Genomic DNA, 12,462 nt, shown 5'->3' with positions numbered 1-12,462 from the left:
TTGACTTCAGCTACGCAATTGACGTGGCTCAAGTTGTGCAGCTTATTTCGGCTTTAGCCATGCTGTGTAGATATGCCCAAATGGGGAGAGGGTGCAGTGGGGTGTGTGTATGCATGGGGGAGGGGGGGAATAGTGCTTCCACTGCTGTTCCTTTTGTAGGTTGGTGATATACTGATCCATTTTATGCTCTTTTTTAGGCCAAAGGCAGAAGGAGGGAAAGGATCTAGCATGCCCCTTGGCTCTGATCCTGCTGCTACCCTCTGCTGCACTCTGTCTGATTCTTCACTGCCTTGCACCTTTGTGTTATTTACACCTGTGCAAATGACAGCTAAGTGACTGTAGATGACATTGCTGATTTGAGTGATGGCAGAATTCTGAATTAATAGAACTTTGCATCTATTTTGCCTAAGTTTAAATGACTTCACAAAGTGTAAGATCAAGGGTATTGGACCCTATGTACTGTCATGCAACACAATCTGATGGAAAACAACTCCCCATAAAAATGAAAACAAGATACTAATTTTGAAAGTCAAGATGCCACTACATTTTGTTCAGGCTTTTCAGCTAAAATAAAAAACAAAACACTGCAGGTGTTTGAAAGGATTACAGCCTAATGAACAGGCCCAGTGCAAGAATTACACGTAAGTCAGAAAGGCCAGCTCTGTCCTGACAGAATTGTTCCCATCTAAAATCTTCAGTTAATTCAATTTCCTAATAAGACATTATAAAAACTCAAACAGAAAAGCATAAAATTAGAAGTTTAAAAAAGGGGGAGTGTTGTTATGTAAAATGAAAATAATGATTCTAAAATAATAGTACAAAGTGTCAAATAATATTTTTGGTAAGTGAATAAGTTAGCAAGATTAACACAGTGTGCTCTTAGTAGCTTGAGGTGGTAATTGTTAAGACTTTTAAACCTAGGATTGAGTGTAAGCAGAGGATGGTAAAGCTATACCAGGTATAGCTTGACAGCTGTATTAGAAAGATTGCTTTTTATTAAAGATGTGCAATCTTCCCAAAGCTTTAAATAGGCTTAGGCTCAGATTTGAGCTGAAAATCTAATTTGTCCAGTGCTCCAAACTTCTCAGCTTCTCCCTGGGCATGCCAAATAGACTTGGCAGGAAATGTCTGCCTTCTTTGCATTGTGGAGCACCCTTTCATGGTATGATGATCTGAAAGGGATTTGTTCAGTCTTTTCTGCAAGAGCACCATTTAAGGGGGCTATGGTCTGTAGCTCCCCCTAAAGTTTGAACCCCCCTGGACTGCATATTTGAGGTCTGCTTAAAGTGCTGCAGTGGAGTTTGTTCTGCTCCCAGCTTTGTTTTTGGGGCAGAGAGTTTGTTTATAAACAGAGGGAGACAGGGTGATTAAGATAACAAAAGGCTTGTCATTCCAGTGATTGAAGGATCCTTAAGTGATCATGAAAACAATGCTAGCTTCTCCTCTTAAAAGGAAAAGAGTGTAGGAATAACAGCAGTGTTCTCTACAGGTCTGCATGGACCACTGCTTTTCAACTTTTTCATAAGTGGTCTTGGAAACAGGATTGGCCCGAGGCGGGCTGTGGCAGCTGGCGCCCCAGGCAGAATGCGCGATCAGTGTCCCTGCCTGCATGGCTGTCAATGGGATGATGTCATCATCGGGTGCCCCAGGTTCCCTGTGACATCATCATCAAGAGCCCTGGGCGCCCCATTAAAGGTGGCGCCCTAGGCAACCGCTGAGTTGGCCTATAGTCACAGGCAGCTCCTGCTTGGAAAGTGGGTAAGCAGTGAGGTGGCAAATTTGCAGATCTTTCAAAATTACTCAAAATATTTAAGTCCAAACCTAAATGCAAAGAGCTACAAAAGGATCTCAAAAAATGGAGTGATTGTGCAATACAATGGCAAGTGGAAGGAGGAATTACTTCTCAAGCGTAGGACCAGTGTTGAAGAGGTCAGTTCAATCAGGGTGTACTCACAGCAGCTGATGGGGAGGTGTGAATACCAAGAAGGAGGAAACTGTAGTGAGATAAACAATCTAAATTCTTATTCAGCCCTAATTTGATTGTATTAAGTGTTTAAATGAATTGCAGTTTTGATGTTTCTGTTTGTAATCTAGTTTTGAAAGATTTTTGTTTGTTTCTTTTTTTTAAAGGACGGCTACTTTTAAATTCATTACCAAATACCTAGGGAGGTTAAAGTTTTCTCCTACTGATTTATGTATGTTGCCTTTTGTGATGTCTGATTTGTGTCCATTTAGCCTGTAGCACAGAGACCGTGCATTTTAGCCAATATACATGGCAGAGGGTTATTTCTAGCACTTGATGGCATATATCACATTAGTAGGTGTGCAGGTAGATGAGCCCCTGATGTGGCTTATGTGATTAAGTCCTTTAATGGTGTCACTAGGGCAGATGTGTGGACAGAGCTGGCAATGGGGTTTGTTGCAAGGATAGATCCTGGGTAAGTGTTTCTGTGTGTGGTGTGTAGTTGCTGGTGAGTATTTGCTCCAGGTTGGAGGGCTGGCCTGTCTCCCAAGCTCTGTGAGAGTGAGGGATTGTTTTCTAGGCCAGGCTGCAGATTGCCAGTGATGTGCTGGTGGGAGTTAAGCTGGGGGCTGTAGGTGGTAATCAGTGGTGTTTTGTTATTTTCCTTGTTGGGCCTGTTCTGAAGCAGGTGATTTCTAGGTATCCATCTGGCTCTGTCGGTCTGTTTCTTCCCTTCCCCAGGTAGCTATTTTAGTTTTAAGAATGCTTGATAAAGATCTTGTAGGTGTTTGTTGCTGTTAGAAGGATTGGAGCAAATATGGTTGTATCCTAGGGCACGTCTATACTACAGCCTTATTTCGAAATAACAAGGTGAGTGCCCACACAGCAAGCCAGTTAGTTTGAAATTATTTTGAAATAACAGGCTTGTTATTTTCAAATAATAAACCCTCATTCTTCAAGGAATATCACCTATTTTGAAATAGAGCAAGTGAGGATGGAACAACTGTGTTTATGTCAAAATAATTGGCTCCCAGGGCTTCTCACAGGTGCCCTGGTGGCCACTCTGTCCACACCCATCAAAACTCTATAGTTTCTCTTCCCCTGCAACCTTTAAAGATGCAGCCAGAGGGAAAGGACTTGTGGCACCACACCGGACCTGCCAGCCCTGCGCCACACTGCAGAACCCTGCACTGCCTTCCCTGATGCCATGACTGACCCCAGTTCTCCCACCGAGCTCCCCTGGGCTGCTAGCATGCTGGCAGCAAAAGAGGAGGCACCCTTCTGCACTGCTGTGGAGACCATGGGTCTCATTGAGGTCTGTGGGGAGGAGACCAACATCCAGGATCTCTGTACCAAGAGGCATAATACCAAAGTCTATAGCCAGATGGCTGCCAGCCTGGCGCAGAAGGGGCACCGTTGGAACCAGGACCAGGACTGGATGAAGATCAAAGAACTCTAGGAGTCCTACATGAAGGCCAGGGGACAAAGTTCTTGCTCTGGGGCAGCACCTAACACATGCCACTACGTCGAGCAGCTGGGTGCCATTCTGGGAAGAGGGCAAGCCACCTCCCCCCACTAATTTCAAAATAGTTTCCTAGTGTAGACATGCCCGTAGGTTGATATAAGCAACATGGTACTTACACAAACACTGCATCACTCTAACTATGTCACCAGTTGTGCATTATGTGCACAACTCCAGAGCCAGGTCAACAGAAGATGCCTTATGATATCTTAACTTTGTAGTATAGACAAGGCCTAGGTCACTGTCTCTAGCCCCCCAAAGGACAAGGCTGCGTTCATCAACCTAACTTTATAGCATAGTCCAGGCCTTAATCAAATGTACATCTGCATTATAGGGCCTTTGTCTTGCATAGTTAGTTTGGGCCTGAGCTAAAACTCTCTGAATCCTGTGGAAAGATACTAATTGATTCATTTGGGTTTGGGATTAGGCTCTGATATCTCCATCCAAAACAGCATTTAACCAAGTAATTAACTTTAAATCCCATTGAAGTCAATTACACTCAAGCAAATACTTAAAATTATGTAACCATGTGAGTGCTGTGTGGGATGAGGCCTTTGCACCTGGACTAGTCAGAATGGAACCTTTGCACAGGTACAAATAACTAAACAAGATGCAAGGTAATGGAGAATCTGAATGCCAATACTTATCTTTCTTTCTGAAGATTCTAGGTCAAAATTTTCAAATTTAATATTAAACAGCTAAGTAATTAGCTCAGTGGGAGCTGTGGGACTTTAGCACTTCTGAAAATCAGGCCAGTTAATTAGGTGCTGAAATAGAGATTTAGGTGCCGGAATATGAGTACCCATGTTTCGAAATTTTGACCTTAATTTATGTTGATAGAAAAGTTTTAATTAGATCATTAATGAAGAAATATGTAGCATTTTGATATTTTAGTTTGTGTACTTTACTTGCCAAAGCCAGCTTTGGAACGATATACAATACACATGGTTCTGCTGGAAAGGAAGCCTGATATGGAGCTTAGTCAGTGAGAATGACACGATTGTAATAAAGTGTTTGTTTGCATTCCAGGTGTAAAATCTAAGGATAAAACTGATTTTATTGTGTTAGACTGCACTACTCTGAGAAATACCCTGATTGCTTAGCTATAGTATCCATGTATCTTAAGATACATGGCCTTTCTAGAATTTCACTGTTTCCTGGAGTTCTGCTCTCTGATTTCAGCCTTTAATATTCAGTACTTATGAATAACAGTTCCTGGTTACATTAATTTGAGAATCTCACTTTGGAAATTCTTAATGCATGTTTGGGGGAATGATTTATTTTGGGGGTTTGCTGAAGCCAATACATTGTGCTTTTTAGGGTTTTTTTATTTTCTGATTTTTATCTTTTATCTGAGGTAGAGTATAATTGGACAAATCCTCAGCTGGACTAATTTGGTATAGCTCAATTGCCTTCAATGGCGTTACACATGTTTATACCAGTTGAGGACCTGGGCCATGTATAGTTGTGAAATAATTGATAAAGTAACAAAACCAAATAAATAAATTACAAAGTATCTAGGCCCCTTTCATGAAAAATATTGTGTACGTTTGATAACATATTACTCATTTATTAGTCACTCAGGGTATGTCTACACTACCACCCTAGTTCAAACGAGGGTGGTTAATGTAGTCATACGAACTTGCAAATGAAGCCCGGGCGCCGCCATTTTTAAATGTCCGCTAGTGCGGACTCCGTGCCCGCGGCTACACGTGGCATGAACTAGATAGTTTGGACTAGGCTTCCTATTCCTAACTATCTGTACGCCTCGTGGAATGAATTGGAACGATAGTCCGAACTATCTAGTTAGTGCCACGTGTAGCCGCGGGCACGGAGTCCGCACTAGCGGACATTTAAAAATGGTGGCGCCCAGCAACATGCAACTGAAGCCCGGGAAATTCAAATCCCGGGCTTCATTTGCAAGTTCGTATGACTACATTAACCACCCTAGTTTGAACTAGGGTGGTAGTGTAGACATACCCTGAGTGACTAATAAATATGTCTACACTACCACCCTAGTTCAAACTAGGGTGGTTAATGTAGTCATACGAACTTGCAAATGAAGCCCGGGCGCCGCCATTTTTAAATGTCCGCTAGTGCGGACTCCGTGCCCGCGGCTACACGTGGCATGAACTAGATAGTTTGGACTAGGCTTCCTATTCCTAACTATCTGTACGCCTCGTGGAATGAATAGGAACGATAGTCAGAACTATCTAGTTAGTGCCACGTGTAGCCGCGGGCACGGAGTTCGCACTAGCGGACATTTAAAAATGGTGGCGCCCAGCAACATGCAAATGAAGCCCGGGAAATTCAAATCCCGGGCTTCATTTGCAAGTTCGTATGACTACATTAACCATCCTAGTTCGAACTAGGGTTGTAGGGTAGACATACCCTCAGACTGAACACATTCTCATCATATTCAAGGCCAAGAGCCCAATCCTGATCCCATGGAAATAAGTAGAAAACTGCTATTGACTTAAACACAGAAGCATGACTGGGCCACGGACTTTCAGAACGGTGTATGTAAATTTACAGACTTCTGCGTCAATCCTGCAAAGACTTATACATATGTTTAAATTTAAATACATGCCTAGCTGTATGCTACACATGGAGTTTGAAGGACTGGAGTCTCATGTATTTCCATGTATAACTGTTGTGATTGCCCATACTTTTCCATAACTTCCTGCTGGCGCTTTTCATTATTAGATTACTTCAGTGTTCTTTTTATGGGCTGCTTTAAGCTATTGCACTATGTATCTGCCTCTTGCTCAGGCTTGTTTTTGGCCCAAAGCACACTCCACCTATGGTTTCTAGTTCATCTCCATGTGCAATTTAAACTTTAAACTGGATAGGGGAGGATACTGTTTTCCCTAAAACCATCTGTATGGTCATGTGGTGCTATGGCAAGTGACATCAGCTGATGTGATACTGCTGACAAGCATCTGGTTCACTTTTAAGGTGTGTCTGCTGAAAGAGAGATGTAGGCTAGAAGGATGTAAAGAAGCAAATGAAAGTGCAAATGAAGCCAGGATTTAAATATCCCACACTTCATTTGCATAATACGTAATGGTACTCTTTCGAAAAAGCGATATTTCAAAATTGACATTGCAGTCTAGACGCGGTTCTTTCGATAACAGGATCTTTTGAAAAAGCGCTCTGTTTTTGAAAGAACCGCATCTAGACTGCGGTTTCTGGAATAGCTTATTTTGAAATAGCCGTGTAGCGTAGACATACCCTAAGTGTAGAAAATTGTTGTCATGGTTACAAGGCTAGCTGCACCTGTGCTTGCATTGTGGTCTCAGAATACACCCAACTCTTGCCCTTACGTGTTCGGAGAGCATCTCATGACTTGTCTGTTCAGACCAGGACCCAGCTACCTTCCCTGTGCATACTAGCTACTATCATCCTAAAGTTCCAACTGGGCCACCTGAATTCCCTTCCAGTGATAATGTAACCAACATCCTTCATGGAACAAAGTATTTTTAGTAGCTGGAACAAAGCAACAAAGAAAGAAAAAGATTAAAAAAAAAAAAACAAGCAGCCTACACAGATATTTAATTTCCTTTAATCATATGCTTTAGAATATGCTAAATTAGTTTTTCTCTTAAATTGCAGTAAGAGAACAGAACCAACCTACATTCTACTTCACAGCCTTGGACCTCCTGTGCCTTTGGGATTCTCAATATCATTCTCTCCCTCTCTCAGGGTATGTCTACACTACAGCGCTATTTCGAATTAACTTATTTCAAATTAGTTAATTCAAAATAAGCTAAATCGAAATAACACATCTAGACACAAAAACTAATTCGAAATAGCATTTTTCTAATTCGAAATAGTGCGTCCACATTGAGTGGACCCTGAATCGAAGGTAAGGCAGGCTGGAATCAGTGCCAAAAGGGCATCAGGGTCGGACATAGTGTGTGGGGCTGCTGCCTCAGGCTAGCTGAGGTCAGTGCTTAAAGGGACCCGACCCCCCATCCCGGACAGACAGTTCTCAGGTTTCTCTGCTTGCTGGTCTACCTCGCTGAGGGACAGCAGAGCATTTGTGTCTCGGAGTGCTCTGCTTGCCCGCACTCGGGACACCACGGCACTCTGCAACATGGAACCAGACCTGCCCCCGGGGACTCTGCTGCATCTTGTGGACATGTTGCCAGCAGCCTGGCTACACTGTCTGCAGGCTGCCATCTGGGAGGACCATTGAGGGGCTGTCAGAATCCAGGGGGCCCTGAGGGAGAGTTTCCACCCTGAGGAGCGCTAACAGTCTCCCCGGTTTGCCCCACTGGGGGCTTGTGCCCCATTCCTCCCTCTTGTCCTTCCACTTACCCTTGCCTAGCCCTCCTCCCCCTTCCTGATGTCAAATAAAAGACAAGTATTTTCAAAAATATAACCTGTCTTTATTTAACACAACTGGGGAGGGGGAATGAAACTCTAGGGAGACAGGGGAAAGGAGGCAGGAGAGGTCAGGAGAGAGAGTGGGATAAGGGATGGGGAAAACTGGGAGGAGGGAGCTGGAGGGGGAAGCAAGGGGAAGAAGGCAAAGGGGAAGCTCAGCACTCAGGACTGGGGGTCTCTCTGGGCCAACCACCTCCCAGCACAGTGGGGGAGGGGGCCTCAGCATCCCTGGGGGGATGGAGAGGAGGGTGCAGAGGTTGAGGTGGGGGGTGCGGACATTGAGGAGGAGGGTGTGGAGGTTGAAGAGGAAGAGGTGGGAGGGGGGGCCGAAGTGGCAGGAGGAACAGTATTTGCGGGGGCAGCAGGCGCAGGATCGGCACGGGGCAGCATGCTCTGCAGCAGGGCCTGCAGGTTACAGTTCATTGCTCAGTCCTGAGCAAGCTGCTCCTGGTGGAGCTGCAGGTCCTCAAGCATCCAGGCCTGGATGGTGTGGTGCAGGGCTTGCAGGGCCCCCAGGTGCTGGTCCCGGTACTCCTGCCACGTGCTGGTGGTTTGGAGCAGGCTGCAGGTGCAGGAGCATGTCCCTGGTGGGATGGTGCACCCTGCATGAGCAGCTGGTGCAGCTGTAAAGAAAGAAGAGAAGTGGTCAGTTCTCCCAGTGGATACAGTGGATGATGCCCAGCCCCTCCGCCCCCCGTGATGTGAGGGCAACCGTGCCCTGCACCGTCAGAGCCAATGTGCTTGCACAGAGGCCATGGTCAGGATGTCTGGCTCTCCCCAGGACTGGGAGCTGCCCCAAGACCACACCCATGCCTCTGTGCAATGTATAGTGTGGCCGGGGCAGGGGGGGAGATGTCCCCTGCCTCTATGTAGAGGGGGCATATGAAGGGAGAGCATCTTGCTAGGTCCCGCCCCAGGGTCGGGAGCATGTCAGGTCTCTTCACACACGCATGTGCCTATTGGGCCACGGTCCCTGGGTGTCACGCAGCTGAAGCCACCTGCCCAAGGGTGGCACGGCACACGTGCTTGCACATGCACAGGTGGCTGCGTGATCCATGGGAGGCATGGGCCATGCGCGCAGTCCCTGGTCTCCCTCTCTGCCTCCCCCCCAGGTAGGGGACAGTGCTGGCACTTACCCGGTATGGCCTCCCTGGATGACCCTGCCGACTCTGGTTCTGGGACATCTGGCGGTGGCCCCTCTGGTGTGTCTGGGTCAGGACCCTCCGGTCCTGGCTCACTGCCTCCCGGGCTGGCATGAACTGGACCGCCCCACCCCCCAGGAGTCAGTCAAGGGTGGGGAAGTAGGGAAAGGTGTCAGCCCCTGCTACGGTGCTGCCCCTGGTGGCCCTGGCATACGCCTGCTGCAGCTCTTTCACCTTCAGGCGCACCTGGTCTTGGGTGCGCCTGTGGCCCTTTCTGGCCATGGTGGCCACTATGCAGCCATAGATGGCCATGTTCCTCTGCCTAGTGCGGAGATCATTGAAGTTGGGGGCCTCCCCCCAAACCTCAATGAGGTCCATGATCTCCGCACTAGTCCATGAGGGCGTGCGCCATTTACGGCCCCTGGTTGGCCCCTGGGTGCTGGGGGACTGGGTGGGGGAGAGCTGGCTGACACTGACTGCCATCCTGTGGCCACTGGCTGAGGGTTTGCAGCTGCTGGCAGGCCTGGCTCTTGCATGTTCCCAGTGACCAGAGCCTGCCCCTTTAAGGGCCCTGGGGCTTGGGAAGAGGAGATGAGTTTTCCTGGTTTGGCCCAGAGTGGCCACCAAGGGAAACTGGGAAGGGCTGGAGGCCCCCTAATTCGAAATAAGTGTCTACACAGCACTTATTTTGAATTAGCTATTTTGAATTTGGTGTTAATCCTTGTACAATGAGGTTTGCCAAATTTGAAATAAGGGCTCCGCTATTTCAAATTAATTTTGAAATAGTGGTTTGTATGTGTAGACATTATTAAAGTTAATTTGAAATAACAGCTGTTATTTCAAATTAACTTTCTAGTGTAGACATACCCTCAGAGAGACTGGGTTTAAGAAAGTTCCCCACCTCCTCTATGAGTGCCAGTTACAATATTGCTTAAGAGTTTCTTAGGTTTGTCCCCAAGTATGAAGTTTCCTGGTGTCTGAAACTATTTTCTTCCATACAGCATTGTAGTTGTGTTTTTCCCAGGATATTAGACACACAAGGTGGATGAGATAATTTCTTTTATTGGACCAACTTTTGTTGCTGGAAGACACAAGCTTTTGAGCTTTCAACATGCTTTTCTTTTAATCTAGAAAATACATTCATAATGTCAAAGGGCACATCTACACTTAAAACACTTCAGCAGCTCTGTTGCTGCTTCACCACTCTAATGCTTTAATGAAGATGCTTTCAGGCTATGTCTGCACTATCACTTGCATTGGCAAAACGTATATCCCTCAGAGGTGTGAATATTCCACACCACTGAGTGACATAACTTAAGTAAGCATTAGTGTGGCCAATGCTGTGCTAGCGGGAGTCGCTTCTGCTGCTTTCAGGACTTGATTTTTATGCCAGTGAGAGATCTCTCTTCCATTGTCATAGAACTTTCTCACCACAAACACTGCAGTGGTGCAATTGTAGCAGTTCTCTTTCTGCTGCACCATTGCGGCACTGCAAGTATAGATATCCCCTAAGATGATGGGAGATAGCTCTCCCATTTACTTAGTTGATTCACCTCCTTAAGAGTTTGTAGGTAGGTCACAGGAGAAGCTCTCCTGCTAACATAGTGCTGTCTACACAGAAGGGTGGGTAGTTATAAATATATTCCTCAGATTGTGAAAAATCTGCACCCCAAAGCAACATAGTTATGCGAATATAGGTCTATAGCATAGGCCATGCCACAGTTAAATACAAGGTGGAACAGATTGTTTAGTATGTGTAGTTGACACATATTTTAAAGGACCATTCAAAATGAAGTGCTCCATTAATACCTTTCCAGTTATGGAGCCACGGGGGAGGAAAAAAAGATGGGGGTGGGTTTGTGGGTTATAGATTGTGGTAATAGGCCAATAGTCCATTGTCTCTATTTAGTTCATTTTAGTTTCTAGCAAATTTATTAATTTAAACTTTCAGGCTTGGCTCTTGAAGGTGTTGTGAGGACAAGAACTGAGATGTCAGATATTGAGTGATTATCTGTGAAGAGTGTTCACTTACGGGTGATATGCTGTTGTTGTCTCTTACTTTTAATGTGAGTTAATTTGACAACAAAGTGGTTATCTTGTTTCACCCACATAGGCTATGTCTACACTCGCAGCTTCTTGCATGAGAAATATGCAAATGAGACTAAGTGTGGAATATCTCTGAGCCTCATTTGCATACCCAATATGCCACCATTTTTGCAGAAGAGGCTCTTGTGCCAGAAGGAGCTGTCTACACTGCCCCTTCTTGCGCAAGAAAAGCCTTCTTGCACAATGCCGCTACACCGATTATTTTCAGGAATAGCCGCATGGTGCAAGAGCCTCTTCTGCAAAAATGGCGGCTTATTAGGTATTCAAATGAGGCTTGGCGATATTCCACGCTTAGCTGCATTTGCATATTTCTCGTGCAAGAAGCCACAAGTGTAGACATAGCCTTTATAGTGGGTATTAGGGCAGTTAGTGCACTGGAAGAGCTGTGGTGGAACCTCAGTTTTGTAATCACTTTCCTTCAAATCTCAGAGCAACCTCAAATGTAAGCTTCACTCTACCTTGTTTTTAAAGCTGTCTTTAGTTCTTCTCTTTCAAAATCCTGAAAGGGCCAAACACTGTTAAATTCATCTTCTGCTGTGTCTCATCTTAACTAATTATGGACTCAAATCTCAAATCTAGATTTTGAGCAAGTTTTGAGGTGTAGGTTCAGGTCAGCTTCCAGCTCAGATACACTGGTGTTGGGCATAATGCCAATGTATAGGTAAATCTGTAAATTTAATTTGAAGCAGCTATTCTTTCCAGTAGATCAGAGTTGGCTTTTGGTTCCATCCCCCATTTTCAATGAGAGCAGAATGTTTTCCTTTGAGAACTGTGCATTAAGGGGATCCCAGACAGTGAAGAGGTGTAAGACACTTCCCTGACACTCAATGTCAGTTCTGGATTCCATTGAATCACTGACTTAAGGGGAGTTTCAAAGAAAGAAGTCCACAGAGGAAACTGCTATTACGACCTCACCTAGGCAAATAATAATAGCCTCCAATTCATCCTCTGGAATATTTGTAGATTTAAGGAGATCCGCAGAGCTGGAAACCCTCTTTCTTTTTGGGTGTGGGGGGAAGAAGACAAGCACAAGACTAGAACCACTGTTAATCCAGCTCTTCTATTACATTTCACATATCAGAGTGCTATTATTCTGATGACTGATGTACACACTTATGTGGGGAGAGAGGACTACAATGACAATGCTGTGACATTCATGGCAGTGATCTCTCACCTTTGCCAATCTCTATGAATCGAATTGGGTGTATTTTTTTTGATTATCTGAAGACATTGCTGGAGAATCAACATTTGGGGACAGATTTTTCCTGTAGAGTCTTGCCCTCCTCATATATATCTCCACCGGTTTCCTCTCTTCTTGTTGTAATTTTATTTATACT

At 45.2% G+C, this 12,462-nt stretch overlaps 1 long non-coding RNA gene across 1 annotated transcript in view; it reads left to right on the top strand.

The window, feature by feature from the left end:
* Window positions 1-1,702: 1,702 nt before the first annotated feature.
* The window catches only part of LOC142826521 (uncharacterized), a 29,956-nt gene continuing 19,196 nt past the window's right edge, over window positions 1,703-12,462 (top strand). The window contains exon 1 of the long non-coding RNA XR_012900712.2: window positions 1,703-1,929. This is a non-coding gene — a long non-coding RNA (uncharacterized LOC142826521). The remainder of the gene's footprint in view (window positions 1,930-12,462) is intronic.

Source organism: Pelodiscus sinensis, chromosome 1 (assembly GCF_052426305.1).
Source record: "Pelodiscus sinensis isolate ZL-2025 chromosome 1, ASM5242630v1, whole genome shotgun sequence".
Classification (NCBI taxonomy): Eukaryota; Metazoa; Chordata; order Testudines; family Trionychidae; genus Pelodiscus; species Pelodiscus sinensis.
The sequence above is the reverse complement of the archived record's forward strand: the minus strand, read 5'-3'. Positions and strand labels throughout refer to the sequence as shown.